This window comes from Ostrea edulis, chromosome 3 (genome assembly GCF_947568905.1).
Source record: "Ostrea edulis chromosome 3, xbOstEdul1.1, whole genome shotgun sequence".
NCBI classification, from domain to species: domain Eukaryota; kingdom Metazoa; phylum Mollusca; class Bivalvia; order Ostreida; family Ostreidae; genus Ostrea; species Ostrea edulis.
This window is the reverse complement of record NC_079166.1, coordinates 46,299,108-46,317,204: the sequence shown is the minus strand read 5'-3', so window position 1 is coordinate 46,317,204 and position 18,097 is coordinate 46,299,108. Positions and strand designations below refer to the sequence as shown.

The window sequence follows — 18,097 nt, the reverse complement described above, 5'->3', positions numbered from 1 at the left end:
GTTATGAATATAAGGTTAACATACATATTATGAAATAAGTGTTTTAGCACGGTGTAATAAATGATAATGTGATGCTAATCATGCAAATTAATTCAAAGTGAATAACGCGTGAGACTTTCTCTACACTCCTATTAAATGCCCCCCCCCCCCCCTCTCTCTCTCAATCATTTGTCATCTTTGGATATTGAAAGTCACAAAGGTGGCACACCAAGTTCTTTTGGATGACTGTCTGTTTGTTTTCGCTGTCACGGTCTTCATTCAAAAATTTCTTTTCTTTCAACTTTATAAAAGCTGACGCTTGAAAAAGAGTTGCAAACCCTCTAAATACCACGAGGGACCGAATGCAACTAGGGCCTGGTTCGATCATCAACTATAGTAACTAGAGTTGAACCAAAGTATAATCGAACTGCCTTCGGTTGAAACCGGAAGAAGTGTCACTACGCATGTCTGGTCTACCACATCGCAACCTATGCTTGCAATGGGCGTAGTTCGATTATTACCCATAGTAGTTGTCTAGTCGAATTCCGAAACTTCATTGCGCATGCCTAACTTCTTTCCAGACCTTCAGTGTGCATGTCTGGCAACCACTTTGTAAGCATATGTTGCTGTGTGGTAGACCAAACATGTGGAGTGACACCCCTTCCGGTTTCAACCAAAGGCAGTTCGATCGTACTTTGGTTCAACTCTAGTTACTATTGCAGCTGATGATCGAACTTGGCCAGAATGGTTGAACTTTAGTAACCAGAAATGCGCATTGAAGGTCTGGAAGCAAGCTAGGCATGGGCAATGAAGTTTTGGAAGTCAACTAGACAACTACTAAGGTTGATGACCGAACTACGCCAACACTAAGGCAATAGTCCAGGTACCGTGTTTTTAATGCTACATACATGACTAATAGTCATTTTATCACATAAACCTTATTACTGCCGCGCAAGAGCGCGGTCTGTTCTAATCAGGGTTTTCAGACTGCACATACATTTCTGCAGAATTAAGGTTTTCATTTAGAACTGCGTTATAAAAAATATTTCCAAAATTAATGTAATACGTACATAATTAGGGATTGAATTTATCGTTAATCGAGATCTAATATGCATAACGATGCGATAATCGAGTTGTAATGTGTAATGATGTGACCGTTGGACCGAGAAAAGAATGAAATGGTCATTAACGTGTCCCAAAGTGGTACTCATATTCAGTAAATTACAGTAGATTAGAAACAACAATATTCTCTTACTTTTATAGATAATATCTATGAAATTTCTCTGACGCTTTAGCGTCCAGTAACATCCAGACAATACCGAGCAAATTTTGGCCCGTCAGCGAAGCAAGGCTTTAAAGGTAACACGTAAGTGAAAGAAAAATGATAAAATCGACAAAAGAACATAGATAATCTCAATATACATTCTATGAATATTATGTGAGTCGTGAGGGCGCCACCATTTCGTACAAATATCGGTATCCTCGGTCGGCTGTCTCCATTGTAATTCATACAAAGCCACACAAGGATCCGGAGTTCCGATTAATTGATGCATTAGTTGTTTGTTATTTGAGTTTTAAATTTGATTAGCAAAATGGAAAAAAATGTTAAAAGACTCTAAAGTGCAATTTGTAATTTAAACATTCAATTTGGGGTACCTATAAATGGTGAAATGAAATCGAAACAAATCTTACCAAAGCGGAATAAAACGAAACCAAATCGAAACGAAATGTAACGAAGCAAAACGAAAAGAATAGATCTTTTATTATAAAAAAAAATATGGTAGTATGGACGAGCATCTTAGGCCCCTGTGAAAGTTTACACAACTAAATGAAATTCGCCTCCCTTTCTTTCGGGTTGACGGATGCATTTTCAAGCAATTCATCGTTTAACATCAAACAAGGTATAAAGAAGCCGGTGTTCCAGAAAATAGAAAGAACAAGTTGGGGCATTTTATTCCATCTTTAACTGCCGAAGTGGGAGTAATTTCAATCATGGAAGAATTATATAGTACCTTGTTATACGATTACAATTCATGTGGGTTATAGATCATTTAGTGAAAATGCAATAATTCTTCAAAAATACCCTACTTCACGCTGCACGGCTTGGTTTTTCTGCTGATATTCTAATTCAAATATTGTTGAGGTACATTACATTTCAAATGCCCCTCGGTGGCTGCAATTTTTGCAATCACAAATTAGAAGCTTTTTTTTTTTTTTTTTTTTTTTTTTTACCGCTACACATGTATTTGTCTCAAGATGTTGAAGATCACATTTTATGAAACGTGAAGATAACTTACAGTTATCAATCTAATAAATCTTATAATTCAAAATTAAGAGTAGAGCCAACACGGATCCCTCGACACACCAGAGATGAGAACTCGCCTGAATGAAACCGCGGTACTCCGGATCATTATTTTGTGCGTGTTTTGTTTAACGTTTGTTTTTTCTACTGGGGGAGGATAACTGTAAAAACGAATTTTATCATGAAAAATTAATCAAATACCTTTTGAATTCGCTATCATAATTATCATCTCTAAACTTATATTGTCCAAATGTCAGCGATATATGAGATTACAGAATGTTAGATTCATCTTTGGGGGCACTGAATTTTCTTGTTTATCATTAATTTGGTTAGTAAGCTTTCCCGTCACCCAAGCTCCGGTCAGCTCAGTATGTTCCGTTACGCTACAACTCCAATATCATCGCTGCCACAGGCTTTCAGATATGAGCCGTGTTGACGGCATGACGTCACAGTTGCAAAAGTGCGGTAAATTATAAAGCTGATATTTAGAGAAAAAATCCACGACATTCACATCGAAACTTTTATGCGATCATTCAATTTCATTGTGCATGTAGTGGTTCCTTATTAATCGATATCGGTTTCCTTGCATCTAATATATTATCAAGTCTTAGATTATCATTTTCTTTCAATTCTTCAAATAAATATTCATAGACCGTTATTAATAACGTACTATATAAATCAATGAAAGAGAAGGTAAGTAAAGTAAGTAGAATTCTAGAGTCAAATTATTTGATTCAGATAAATGCAATTTCGCTAGAATCAGATAAGAAAACGTCCATTGGTATTCATTTTAAAAGAATTTGATGCAGGCCTATTCCTTGTCGCTGTACACGATGCCCGGTGGATTTTTAAAATCATAGTTAACGTTTTCATCTTTTCACGTCAGGGTTCCATATGTGAGGCGCCGTTGATAAACTTACATTTAGAAATTTGTGCACAGCAATATATCTGGTGCACATTTATGAAAATGGGCATATAGGAGGAGGGGGGGGGGGGATTAAAATTTACTCAACATCCCAGATCGAAACAAACTAATGTTAACATATGAACTTGAGTTGTATTACATATTGTACATGTACATTTACAACCCACCATGTACCCAAATTAAACGAACAAAAATTGCAGTCACTATTATCTATATTCTAATACACATCAGCGTTTCTTCGCAGGTTGCATTTGAGGCATATAATATAAGTACAGGTTCATACATGTAGCTTTGCTTTAACAAAAAAAAAGAGGGGGGGGGGGGTCGACAAGCAAAAAATGAAGAAGAGAGAGAACCGAGACCCCCCCCCCCCCCCCCACACACACTGTTATTCTTGTTGGCATAAAGCAACTTAGTTTATTGATTTTATGATATTTTTAAATTATATTGTCCATTGTATTATTTTACATGGAAGGCATATTTGTCATAAAAAGTGGAAAAGATGGATACCCCCCTCCCAAGTTCTATTTGCCGGTAGTATAATTCTTTGTAGTATACGCCATGCTCTGATGATGTTTGTAATTATATGACTCTGGTCCCCATATAATTATTTATTTTCTTACAGAATTGAACAAATTTAATGATTTATAGCTTTCCAGAAAACATCTTTTTAGCATATAAAATCTTTCTGAAATTAAGACCAGTTAGGAAAGCGAGTTAACTTCAAACAACAATTCATTTCTTATTTCACAAAGCCGTTTCTAATTAGACAGTAAAAATTCTTGCAGAAATACATTGAATCTTTCAGCACCACACTTTTTTTAGTCCACTTGTACTTAATTGACTTCATTACTGTTGTACATGTGACAATTTCACTTCAATGTTTATATAAGAAAAAAGTATCTTATGAATTACATGTATATGAATTTGATAAACTATGGAATTGTTTTTAAGTCCCCTGTAAACTGTCATCCAACAACAAAATACCCCACTGTTTGAACAAATCAAAATTCACATCCTTACAGTGCATGCATAATTTGTTATATTGTATTCAAATTGTTCTTGGTATTTTCAAAGATTCAACAGGAAATAATTCTGAATCAAAACTCTTTTGTAGATGAACACTTGCCTTTTTTTTTAATGAATATACAGTGTATATTACATATGTATTTGTGTATATTACATATGTATTTGTGTCCTTCAGTAAAATTCATAAAATTTGATAAAATGAACCCTTATATGTCCTCAAGAACCATGTTTTAAAACCCTATACAACAATATTCAAACAGTTTTGTCATTTCTGTTCCTGTTGTTCTACAGCAGATTTGAAATTCAGAATGACCCATTCTATTTTGCATTTATTTCTCCTTGGAAGGGGTCCGGGATCCCCATTTATAAATAAAAATTTATGTGAAAAGCTTACTTTGACCATTTGCCCCTACTACAGGTATACCAAGAAAGTCAATAAATATTCTATATGTATGGTATGTCATATATACACTGTATCTATGCATATCCTCTTCATTAAATTTGCCTCCCATGAGGCTTTTTTTCAATATGTACTGTATGAGAACTACAGGTATCTATCAAACACATCTAAATGACACTTTCAGAAAATTTATCATGTTTTATTAGCAAACACTTCACATGTTTATCATTATTGCACTGTTGATAGCCTCACTGTCATACATAACTATATATAATATGTAACATTGAAAAGGAATTTTTTGTCTCTTTCTCAGCTTTCAATCCCTGTATACTTCTTGCACATATTTGGAAACAGGCAAAAAAAGGTAATTTTTTCATATGTAAGGAACTGAAATGAAGAAAATTATTTGTTATATTCAAATGTTGTTTCAGAAATTCAGACAACTCAAAATTCAATAAACATGTATGTATCAATAATGTATCACAGTGCAAAGCGATGGCCTGTGATAAACAAATTTTAAGTTACCTTGTTGCAATAATAAATTCTAAAGCTTAAGTATATATTGCTACTCTCACTATTATTGTTGCAGATGTTGGCATGCATAGACATTCCTCAGAATTAAAGATTTACCTTCAAAAAATCAACAATCATGATGTTTTACTGTTCTCATTTTAAATTACAAATTTCTATGTACATGTGTTAAAGACAAGTACTAGAACCTCATTCAAATTAGTTTAATTCAAATTGGTGGAAATCCTTCACATCTCGTAATTCCTCGTCGTCGGTTACCCATGGATCCTTCCCATAAATTCTCTCCTTTGTCAGATTGCGGAAGCTGGTGTGGACTCAAAAATCATGGTTTGTGATTGCGATGATGCATTTCCTACAAAAATATAAACCATGTCTTATTTATATATATGCTCATAGTTTAGACATTTCTGATCCAATTTAAATAAAGCTGTGTGGTTCAATGTTGCAAAATTGCATTAATACAAATTTAATCTGAAAACAATCTGCAACACATTACATTTAATGATGATGTATACAATATGATGTTTACATCTGAAACAGGAAAAATTTCTTACATTGGTTTTAGCTGAATTCCCATTGGTTGACTTAAATTGCATCAATATGTAATGATTTATATTCAATACATCATGGATTTTCAGTGACAAGCAAAGCATAATGTATGAACACTTGGTGAATACTTTGTACATATATATATATGTACATCCTGTCCAACTATCTCATCATAGAAATTTCACATGTTTAGTGATGAAATTTCCGTGGTGAGAGTATATTTATCAATTTCTCTGTATGTTATCTTTGGGTCCTGTCATAATATAAATTCCCACATTTATTTATCACTGAAATTATTTCATTGCTACATTAGTCATAGACCTTATATCTCACACTTACAATTTATCTTATTTAATACTGGATTATTAATTTCATTTTTTTTAAAAAAATGTCAGGTATTCAACTGATATCTATATTAGACATGTGTTTTAATTAAGTTACACTGCATATGAATTTGTTCTCTTTGGATTTTCTTTCTTGAGCCACTAATTATCTGTATTGGTGTGTAAACACAAGTTGTGAATCTAGTAAGGTGTACAAAGTTATATGTATGATTTAATCTCGACCATATCATGGTCATTGATACACTCATATGACTTTTTAAAATTGATTTACCGGTGTGTAACCGAAAAGATTCAGTTTGTAACGCGTTTCATTTGTTTCTAAGGCTCTGAATAATTTTACATGAATTACACATGGTCTTAAACACTATAATTCATACTACAGATATGTACTAAATGTAGTCATTACTCCTCGGTAGTATAGTGGTCAGTATCCCCGCCTGTCACGCGGGAGACCGGGTTTCAATTCCCGCCGGGGAGGTTAATTATTTTTTAATTTTACAAGGCTTTCCATGAAGAGATAAGAGTTTCAGGCTGCCTTGTCCTGGCCTAATAGATCAATCACAACACCAAGGAATGTGCTGTTAACGTCTGTAAAAAATGGAACTGTGAATCAGAACAACAGGTCCTTTTGTTTAACGTCCGTTGAGAGTTAGCTGCAATAATGTAGTCCTCTCCAATTTCTTTTTATTCGGACATTTACGAGAGAGTGCTATACAATTCCATAGGATCTTCGTAATGGTTCAAAATATTTTTAGGGTTATCGTGGATAACAAGCTCCTTGTATTTGTCTCTAATGTGGTTTACACTAAAAAGACTACCAACTTTGCGCTTGGGCATGTCAAATAAAGGTGTTTTCATTCAATATTATGTACAACGTGCAAATTTCTACGTTTACACTGCCATGCTTGTTATCGCGAGATCTCGTAAGTGGATCTACTGAAAAACCAAGACACTGACATTCAGCGCGAATATATAGTTGTTCAATCCGGAATCGAGTCATTCCGACAAAGAAAGGAAAATCATATGGTGGCAGAAGAAAACCTCTTTGCTGTGTTTTTTTAAAAACCTTTTCAATACCGACGAAATCCCTTTGTTCTCCATACTCGTACATTGATGTAAACAATACCTAATATGAGCATGATTGTGCATTAACAACTGGAAGTTCAGATTCAGTACAATCAAACATAGAGCTTTCCGTGGGGATTTGGGTTAGAATAGGTCCTCAATATCCCTTGCTTGTCATAAGAGGCCCCGACCCTTCGGATGAAACCGCAAAATCGAGGCTCCGTGCCACAGCAGGTGTGGCACGTTAAAAATCCCTCCTTGTTGAAAGCGCCCAGCATAGGCCTAAATTTTGCAGCCATTCACCGGCAAGGGTGATCGACGTCTCCATATGAGTGAAATTTTCTCGAGAGGACGTTAAACAATATAAAATCAATCAATCAAACATAGGGCACAATATGAGTCGAGAAAAAGGAATATATTGAAATTGTTCAAAAGGGTAGAATAAAGTCTCAGAAATCATAAGTTGTAGGTAATAAATTTATACATGTATAATATGAACTTTGCTTAAGTAAAGATACCCAGCAATTTTTAGAATGATTATGACGTGTAAAACATTGCAATATTATTCAAATCTTCATTTATATGCAAACATCTTGATGCATGTATATTCGATAATCTTAATGTTTGAATGCGTAAATATATGTTTATATAAATAAAAGATTTACACATAAATATCAAGATTATCGAATATACATGTAAATCAAGATTTACGCATGTAAACATCAAGCTTATTGATACTAGGACTGAAACGATTCACCGAAATATCGATACCCTTACCAAAATGTAAAGTTTGCTGCAAATTTGCCGCAAGTTTGCTGCAAGTTTGCGGCAAACAAATCAGTGTGCCAGAGCTGTTTGCCAGAAGTGTGCAGCTAATGCCGCTAGCGGCATACAGTGTGCCACTAGCAGCACACAGTGTGCCACTAGTGGCACAGTGTGCCAGAAGTGCACCACAACTTTTCCTAAATGAAACAGTGTGCCAGAAGTGCACCACAACTTTTTCTTTGGTATTCAGAATCAAAACTGTGTGCCAGAAGTGCACCACAACTTTTTCTTTGGTATTCAGAATCACAACTGTGTGCCAGAAGTGCACCACAACTTTTTCTTTGGTATTCAGAATCAAAACTGTGTGCCAGAAGTGCACCACAACTTTTTCTTTAGTATTCAGAATCGTGTGCCAGAAGTTCACAACTTTTTTCTTAAAATTTTAGAACTGAAACAGCAAGGTCACCAAAGTTCACGACTTTTCTTGAATATTTAGAATAAAAGAGCCATTTCAATATATCCATCACAACATTTTCTATAATAGAACATATATGCAACATTTCTTGCGTACCCCTTCCATCTTCTTGTCTTAATGGGAATTAGCGGTCATTTTGTCACCAAATATTGAATTCAATGAAAGTTGCCCTATAATAGTTATTATATATTAAAGTAATAATTACACTTGTATTTAATTATTTCAAACACCTTTTAACCTCTTGAAAATGAATATGTGATTTTGGTGATTGAATATTATTGTCTTGCAAGACAGTATAATTATTCTCTAGTTACCTTTGCATGCTGTCAGCAAAATGTAAATGCTGTTTTTGTTTTTATTTGAGAAATGATTTGATTTGGGTGCAGTGAATACATCTTTCGTATATATTTCTTTACATTAAAAGCGGTTATCTAACGTAGTTTTATTAGGGTTAATTCTCTTGTTTTTGTACATAATAAAAAATAAATGTTCTTATTAGTCATCAACATGTATTTCAATATCATCGAGAGATTTTTAGAAGAAAAAAAGAAAATGGTTGTCATCACTTTCACAGCTAATGCCCCTTTAAAATAAGATGTAAGTGCACAGGTATCTGAATTTTAATCTAATTAGAAAAAAAAGTGAAGAAAAAATATCTATATCTAAATAAATGGAGAGAGAGAGAGAGAGAGAGAGAGAGAGAGAGAGAGAGAGAGAGAGATTTCTTTTCTTTTCTTTATTTACATGTATATCTGAACATTGATTACAATTCAGATACTGGGTTTGTGAGTTGAAATTAATCAAATGAGAGTGGTAAAAATTCACCTTTATATCGTATAATTTATCCAGGTACGTTATTCTGGTTTGTGGAATGCTAATTGATACTAAGTTAGAATAATCTAAGCTGTATACCAAAGTAGGTCTTCATGGGGCTTTACGGCTCTATGCATCGCAAATAGAGATCGGGTTCAATCCGTCGGGTGTGGGATTCACTCAATATTATATGCTGAGCGGGAAAGTTGATATCAGCAGACGCCATGATGTTATACCGGTAAACATCTTGAACATGAATCGAGAACAGGAGTTGATGTAGATATTCTGAGGAGAATCTTCCAATCATTGAGTAAGTGATTTACTGTGTATCTTATAGTTATAAACTCTCTAATATATTGTTCAAAACGAAACTGACCATCGGTCATTGTATGTTGTTGCGTCAAATCTTAAGTCAGTGTTTACGTTTATAAATTTACATTCTTCATTCAATTCTTTGAAATTATGTGGAATTTATTTTTTTTTTAAATTTCCTTTGTATGAGAATAGATTAGACTCCTTCTAGTTGCATTATCGTAGCCATCGCGGATTTTTTTTTCTTTTACATTTGGACAGGACCATATAGGCACTTAAAAAAAATGGAGAGAGAGGGGAAAAGGCCGAAAAACAAACAAATAATTAGGCCTATTTCCGTAATAATTATGCTATTTTTTGTTTACTTTCTACTCGGGTTATATTTGCAAAACTGAATAGTTTATTCAGTAAATGGTGTTTTTTAATGAATGGTTGATTATTCTTTTTATTCAAATGCTTATGATTTGAACCCAGATGTCCAGTTAGAAAAGTTAAACTGCATTATGATCAAGGATGTGACCTCCAGAATCTCAATTTTGTCACTCCATCAATGCATATTCGTTATTAAAATGGATTGAAGATCTTGTCTTGGCAATAAAGTTAATTTGTACGTAAAGTCTGGTCAGCATGATATTAACAGTTGTACATCAAATATTGCATTTATTAGCCCAATGGGCTATAACGCAACATTGATTATTTCTCGGCTTTGAAAATCGGTGGCCCCAGGTGTCGGGCGACGGTAATTACATGTACACACCCCTGAATGATTCCTCCTATGTTAGACGCCTTGCAAACTTGTATATATGACGGCCAATGGTATCTCGTAATTATTTACAATTTTATATCTTTTTCAGAATATATTTCATGATAGTCGTGAAGATGCAGAAGTTGTGATGGTGTGTTGATAGGCTGTCTTCAACTTGCCATATCTGAGAGTTCCAACATGCAGGCCTGGATTAATGTGTATAAATCACTAATGAAGTTACTTAGTGTTATTTAGTTTTAAAAAAAGAATGACATTTCAATTTATACACACTTGCCAAGTGAATCTGATGAGACTGCTACATGTATTTGTGAGTAAAGGCACTCTGTCTTAACCGAAAAACTATTTACAGTTTATCACAACAAATGGATGGGACAGTAGAGTTGTTGCGGACAATATGTGACCAAGTACTGAACAAGTGGAAGATTAGAAGAAGGTCCAGAATTCAATCATGTTTTTGATTCTAAGGCGCAGACAGTATGGAGATAGTCCTATTATTCTCCCATTCATCTATGATGGAGAAACTTGTGTAAATGTTTACAGTGTTCTCCCTATTAAGTGCCCACAAGTCTGTATTAATTTATCAGAATATAAAGTCCTTCACAGTACTGACTTTAAAATTCATGTAGATTGTCTCCAGATTTTTCTGAGGAAAAGTGCATAGTTTACATGTGTGAATTTTGAATATATTTCATTCTTGTCTGCAAATGTTGCTGAAACCTGTTATTGATGCACAATGCACATAGTCATGTTATGCAAATGATAGACCTCCTTTTTAATTACATGTCCTTAAGATCATGTCAACTCCTTTGTCTTAATTGTATATACAGTTCTAGCATGTATAGCATCATTTGTATAGCACTTGCTAGTTTAATAAGGATTTTATTTTTTAAAAACTTTCATTTGACATGATTGATCTAAAACGGCCAAAATTCACAAATCTATTTAAATCACAACCCGACCTTAGGCCAGAAAAGTGCCACAGTGGGTTGATATTTTTCTCTTGGATCTTGAAAGAAATTCTTTATGCAGCAGTTTCCAAATAAAATGTACTCTCATGGCCAGAGTGGGACTTCACCGAGAACTTTTTAACATTGCACAATGCAATATTTGTGGATTAGAAGCTGTTGCAGTTTCTTTAAGTTTTCTCTCACATCTTGTTATAATTATATTTTATATTTTTGGTTGGGTTGCACAATGTGCAAACAGTTTATAAAATGCTGAATGACTGGTGGGCAAGCTACAATAGAGTCCCTGTAATAGTACCTACTTTGTGTAATCAACTCCTTTCACACCTCTCACTTGATGTTCCTCAAACTTTGTACAGTTGTTAGGGATACATTGAAGATGTGCGTGTACCTTTTTGAAAGTGATCAGACATTTTTTGAAAAATTTACATGTAGTTAAACTTCGTCATTTTTTAAGCATTTCTTTCATCGACAGTATCTATTTTGTGTAATCAACTCCTCGTATACCTCTAATTTGACATTCCTCAAACTGTGTACAGTTGTTATGAATACATTGAAGATGTGCATATGTGTTTTTGAAAGTGATCAGACATTTTAAAAAAAAAATGTACTTGTAGTTGAACTTAAGTCATTTTAAAGCATTTCTTGAATAGATGGTAACTATTTTGTGTAATCAAATCCTCATGCACCTCTAACTTGACATTCCTTAAACTTTGTACAGTTGTTATGAACACATTGAAGATGTGCATGCGTCTTTTTGAAAATGATTAGACTTTTTTTTTTAAATTACGTGTAGTTGAACTTGTTATTTTTTATGCATTTCTTGAATAGATGGTACCTATTTTGTGTGATCAACTCGTGCACATCTAAATTGATATTCCTCAAACTTTGTACAGTAGTTATGGACACATTGAAGATGTGCATGTGTCTTTTTGAAAGTGATCAGACTTTTAAAAAAAAAAAAAATTACATTTAGTTGAACTTTGTCATTTTTTAAAAGCATTTCCTGAATAGTTGGTACCTATTTTTTGTAATCAACTCCTCTTACAGCATTTATTTGACATCCTTCAGACCTTGAACAGCTGTTATGGAATCATTGTAAATGTGCATGTGTCTTTTCGGAAGTGATCAGGCATTCTTTGAAAAATTTACATGTGCATGGTGAAGTTGAACTTAGTCATTTTTTAAGCATGGTACTTTATGTAACCAACTCAGCTTTTACTTAACATTTTCCAAACCCTGTACATTATAGATGTTATAAAAACATTGAAGATACACATGTAACATTTTAAAAATGCTTCTCTTTTTTTTTCTTTTTTTGTTGAAAAATTCTACCTTTAATTTGTCATTTTTCCAGTATGTTTCTACTGTTGTTCCTATGATAGATAACATATTTTACAAGAACCTGGTCATTTCTGTTTTTGAATCTCTTTTTTTTAATTAGTATTTTTGAATATGTTAATTACTTGATATGTCATTGTTCTTGAAATTATATTAATTGAATTATTATTGTGTTTTTGTTTTGTAATATGACAGTTTATATAGGATCCCTTAATTTCGAGCAGACAGTGCCAGAAGTGTGCCACAAGTTTGCCGCAAACTGTGTGCCAGAAGTGTGCAGCAAGAGTGTGCCGCAAGTTTGCCGCAAACTGTGTGCCAGAGGAAAAATTTGCATACGAAAAGTATACTTGCGGCAAATATGCCGCACACTGTGTGCCAGAAGTGTGCAGCAAGTGTGTGCCGCAAGTTTGCTGCAAACTGTGTGCCAGAGGAAAAATTTGCATACGAAAAGTATACTTGCGGCAAATATGCCGCACACTGTGCCAGAAGTGTGCAGCAAGTGTGTGCCGCAACTGTGCCACAAACTGTGTGCCAGAGGAAAAATTTGCATACGAAAAGTATACTTGCGGCAAATGTGCCGCAACTAGTTGCGGCAAACTTGCCGCAAATGCGCTGCAAATTTGCAGCAACTGTGTGCCAGAGGGCTTATATTTTGGTAAGGGTACTGTTCAACATGACAAAATAACGCCGAATAACGTTCAGATTGTTGTTTGCCTTTCAGGAGTCTGACGATTGATTTGTTATATATTGCTTAAAGCCCCTCTCGAGAATTTTTCACTCACTATTGCCGGTGAAGGGCTCCAAAATCTAAACGTATGATCGGCGTTTATGGCAATTGAGCAGGGAGAGATCTTTATCGTGCCACGGGACCTCGGTTCTTATGATCTCATCCGAAAGACAACCCCATTTAGTCGCCTCTTACGACAAGGACCTATTGTAACCCGGATCCCCACAGGATTTGGGTCTGACAAAAATAACAATTAACTTTATCAGTTTAAACTACATAGCCAACAAACATGTTGTCGTTTGGCAGTTTGGAAACATTGTGCTTTTAACAATATGACTGAATCTTATTATGTTATTATTGGTTTCTTCCGTAAATTATATCGAATCGTGGCATTTATAAGTAATTTTATGTGCAATATGTATCGTATCGTGAAGGGGACGTATCGTTTCAGCCCTAAAATAAACGTACATCAAGATTTATAAGCATATAAATATCAAGATTATCGAATCAACATTGACGCATATACATGTAAACATCAATATTATCGAATATAAATCAAGATTTCCGCTATAATATTGCAACATTTTACACGCCATAAATGAAGTGAATCACTCCCGCATCTGCAACATTACGGAGATCCTTAGGGGGTTTGAGCCCCCACCCCCCACCCCAAGAAAAAGGGGGCTACATTATTGCAGCTAGTTGAGGGTCAATATACATATTATCAAATCTCAACCAAATGTGAATGTAATATATGCATTCTGAATTGCACAACTCATCAAAGTTACGGACTTTAAGCGTTGTGCTTTGCGTATGAAAACTAATGTTTGTTGCTTAATATTGCGCTTTATGATAGCAAAAGAATTTCAAATACGACTTAAGAAATGATGAGGGTGAGGACTATGGCGGTATAGTATGAAGCTCGTTAGGGTGAAAAATTTGATATTTTACCAAATCTGCGAGAAAGAGGGTCAAATAATCGCTCATGTCGTAAACTTATTTCATCTAAAACGTTAATTAAAAACTAACGTCCTCTCGATAAAGAGGGGGGGGGGGGTGTTTAGAGACTTATTGCCTGCTGCCCAGTTCTTTTCTATGCAGAATAAATTAAATATAGATTTATAAACCAAAAACCCAATTTACAAAAATCTAACGAAACATGTTTCACAAAGTAAAATCATAATTATAAATGCCAAACTGATATTCCTTAAAATTACGTCAATGGTAGCAATGAGGTATTTTCACTTCGCCAACATTTTAAAAATTACGCTGAAAAAAATGAGCTGGCTAGATGAGAATAAGTAGCTGCAGAATGTTTTACCTACATACATATTTACTGGCTGTGAGGACACACGCCCGAGACAGGAAATATTGCATGTACGGGTAGTTGCTATTGGGGGATGTAAATTAAGCAAATTGCGCTATTATTTTAAAATAAGCAGTTCTCTCTAATAGTCAATAAGGTTGATAAATTCCCATAACATAGTGAAAATAAAATATCAATATTTTTAGTGTCTTAAAAATGTATTGACTCCCCTGGATATCCGGGTTAGAATAGGTCCTCAGTATCCTTTGCTTGTCGTAAGAAGCGACTAAAGGGGCGACCTTTCGGGACGTTAAACGATATAGATTACAACCAGCCAACCAATTTAAAAATGTATTGAAGCGTTAAAGCGATAAAATGCTACTTGCTTTTAATATTCATCAAAGCTATTTATTTTGAATAGAAAATAGAAGAAGCAACTTGGGAATGATATATCAGAGCCCGATTGAAGTCCCTCTAGAGAATATTTCACTCATATGGAGAGGTCACCATTACCGGTGAAGGGCTGCAAAATTTAGGCCTATACTCGGCGATTACGACCTTTGAGCAGGGAGGAATCTTTATCATGCCACACTTGCTATGACACAGAGCCTCGGATTTTGCTGTCTCATCCGAAGGACCACCCCATTTAGTCGCCTCTTACGACAAGCAAGTGGTACTGAGGACCTGGATCCAACTGAAGAGCTTAACAGAATAGAAGTTTTTTTTAGAAGTTGAAGTACCTCCAAATATGCTCCATAATGTTATCGCAGTGATCACCATAGGCACACAAGTGCTTTCGAGTGAAACATGCAATGGTGCTCTACTTAGAGGACATATGTCTGGTGTAATGGTACATGTACGACAGTGGGAAAATACCCGACATTCATTTAACCGGGGAAGGAAGACATAACAACGAATATACTTTTAACAAGCCATCAAACTACATAAAGCCGGCCACATATGACAGTCTCGGATCATGACCAGATTATAAGTCGCATGTTTAGGAATGTGCTGCTTTGAATGGATGATCTGATAGAGAGAAAGCACTGAACATGTCTTGCGGCTTCGCTGAGAGGAGTGTAAGGGAATTTCCCAGTAGTACTTGGGCGGAATTATAGAGAACTTATTAAGGCCTTGGAAGATCGCTTTGCCCCTACAAATCAAATGGAGTTTTATTTAGTACAACTTCGGAGGCGTAGACAGAATGCGACGGAAACTCTGCCGGGGTTAGGCCAGTCCATCCGACAGCACCGAGTGACATAAGGGAAACGCTGGCTAAAGAACCGTTTGTAGATCCTTTAGTGGATGCGGATATGCATTTGAAAATAAAAAAAGCTAGACTACAAACTTTGAATGATGCAATCAGACTAGCTGTTGAATTAGAAGCGTTTGTAATATCAGATCTAAAGAGAACGGACGAAATATCACATCTACGTGTTGCTGCAAATGGTGCAACACCTGATAAACCCAGCTTATCCCTGGACGAGTTCGCAAAGATATTGAACGATCTAAAAAAGTTTAAAGTCATGTCATTCGGCCTATGTCATGTGTGGGCTACCTTTGAATTGATAGAAACGGTACTCTCGGATTTAAATTGGGATATTTGCCCTTATTTACTTGGATGTTATTTTAGTTAAATGTAAAACATTTGAAGGAATGATACATAATCTATCCAAGTAATTCGAGCGCCTTCAGAGTGCCGGATTAAAACTGAAAACGAAGAAGTGTTACCTGTTTTGTAAGTCTGCTGAGTACCTTGCTCAAGTGTTCCCTGTTTTGTAAGTCTGCTGAGTACCTTGCTCATGTTATATCTACGGATGGAGTTGCTACTGATAAAAGAAAAATGGAAGCCATTAAAAATATGTCTACACCAGTAAATGTAGGTCAGTTATGTTCTTGTCTTGGAATATTTACAGTAGCTATTGCAGAAAATTTGTTAAGGATTTTGTTAAAGTAGCAAAGCCACTTCATCGACTGACGTGCACCCTGTAATAGGGTACCTACTTGGTGTAATCAACTTCTCTCATACCTCTAACTTGATATTCCTCAATCTTTGTACAGTTGTTATGGACACATCGAAGATGTGCATGTGTCCTTTTGAAAGTGATCAGACATGTTACGAAAAAATTACATGTAGTTGAACTTTGTCATTTTTAAACATGTCTTGAATAGACCGTACCTATTTTTGTAATCAACTCCTCTTACAGCATTTATTTGACATCCTTCAGACCTTGTACATCTGTTATGGTATAATTGAAGATGTACATGTGTCTTTTTGGAAGTGATCGGACATTCTTTGAAATATTTACAAGTAGTTGAACATTTGTAAGCATGATACCTAATTTGTGTAACCAATTCCTTTTTATACATGTAATATAATGTAAAGAAACCCGGTCATTTCTGTTCTTGGATCGATTTTTCAGATCTGAGATAGTCATACCTAATACGATATTTACAAAACCAAGCAGCCTGATACTGATGTCCCTTCTGCAGCAACGTCACTCATGAACCATGACAGGTCCATGCTATATTGTGTTCTGAACAATATCAAATGCTAGGAATGTGGAGCCCACTTACATGTAAAAAAAAAAGAAAAAGGACAGCTATCTGCTTAGACATGCGAAGAAGCACGAATCACCCATAGTAACACCTGTGAAGAACCACTAACAGAACGACTCAAGCACTAAAAGATTTCATTTTCGTAATTCCAGTAGCTACTGTACAAGAACCAGCCGTGGTGAAAGATAGTGCAGATGAGCAAAGTGGCTGGAAAACATAAGATCCCGGAAATTTCGTTGATGTTTTAGGCTCATGCAGTGAGAGTGAAATTGAGGATTCAGCAAAGACAGAACCCAAAGACCAACCGACTTTAAAATTCGAAGTTGGAAGGGCCATCCGAAAAAGAAAACAGCCAGCTTTATTTACCCGACGAAAGCCAAGAAGCTCTATTAGTTCCTAAGACACGGCTAAACATGAATAAGCCAGAGATCTAGAGAAGTCTACAGCAGAAAAGATTATGCAGACAGAACCAACTCTGTATACGCAATGGGAGAATGACATAAAGATAAAGACAATCGAGAAAAAGAAATATTTGAACTTGAATCAACATTTAGTGCTTGAGTACACCGGCCTAGTTATACAGCAGAGGTTAAGCCGGTATCTATAGCTTATACAGTGTTATAGGCGAGAGTATTATGTTTAAAACTGCTAAATAACTGACAAAGTTTATGCGATTAACATTTGGACGGTGTGGGTTAATTAAAACAATTGACGCGACTTACAACATTCTCATACTACGAGGCATGATCAGTATATTCATTCATTTTACGTTTGCGACATATATGACTCGGTAATATGAATAATTTTACATCTCGTTACGAGTTCAAAAACATTATATATTATGTATATGTATATTTTCCGACTTAAATAACTCCTCGGTAGTATAGTGGTAAGTATCCCCGCCTGTCACGCGGGAGACCGGGGTTCAATTCCCCGCCGGGGAG

At 35.3% G+C, this 18,097-nt stretch overlaps 1 non-coding gene and 1 pseudogene across 1 annotated transcript; both read left to right on the top strand.

Annotated features, from left to right (window-relative positions):
* The first annotated feature begins 16,978 nt into the window (after positions 1-16,978).
* LOC130053574 (uncharacterized) lies at positions 16,979-17,760 on the top strand (annotated as a pseudogene).
* Positions 17,761-18,025: 265 nt separating this feature from the next.
* Positions 18,026-18,097, top strand: Trnad-guc (transfer RNA aspartic acid (anticodon GUC)). The gene has a single exon. It is a non-coding gene; the product is annotated as a tRNA-Asp (tRNA).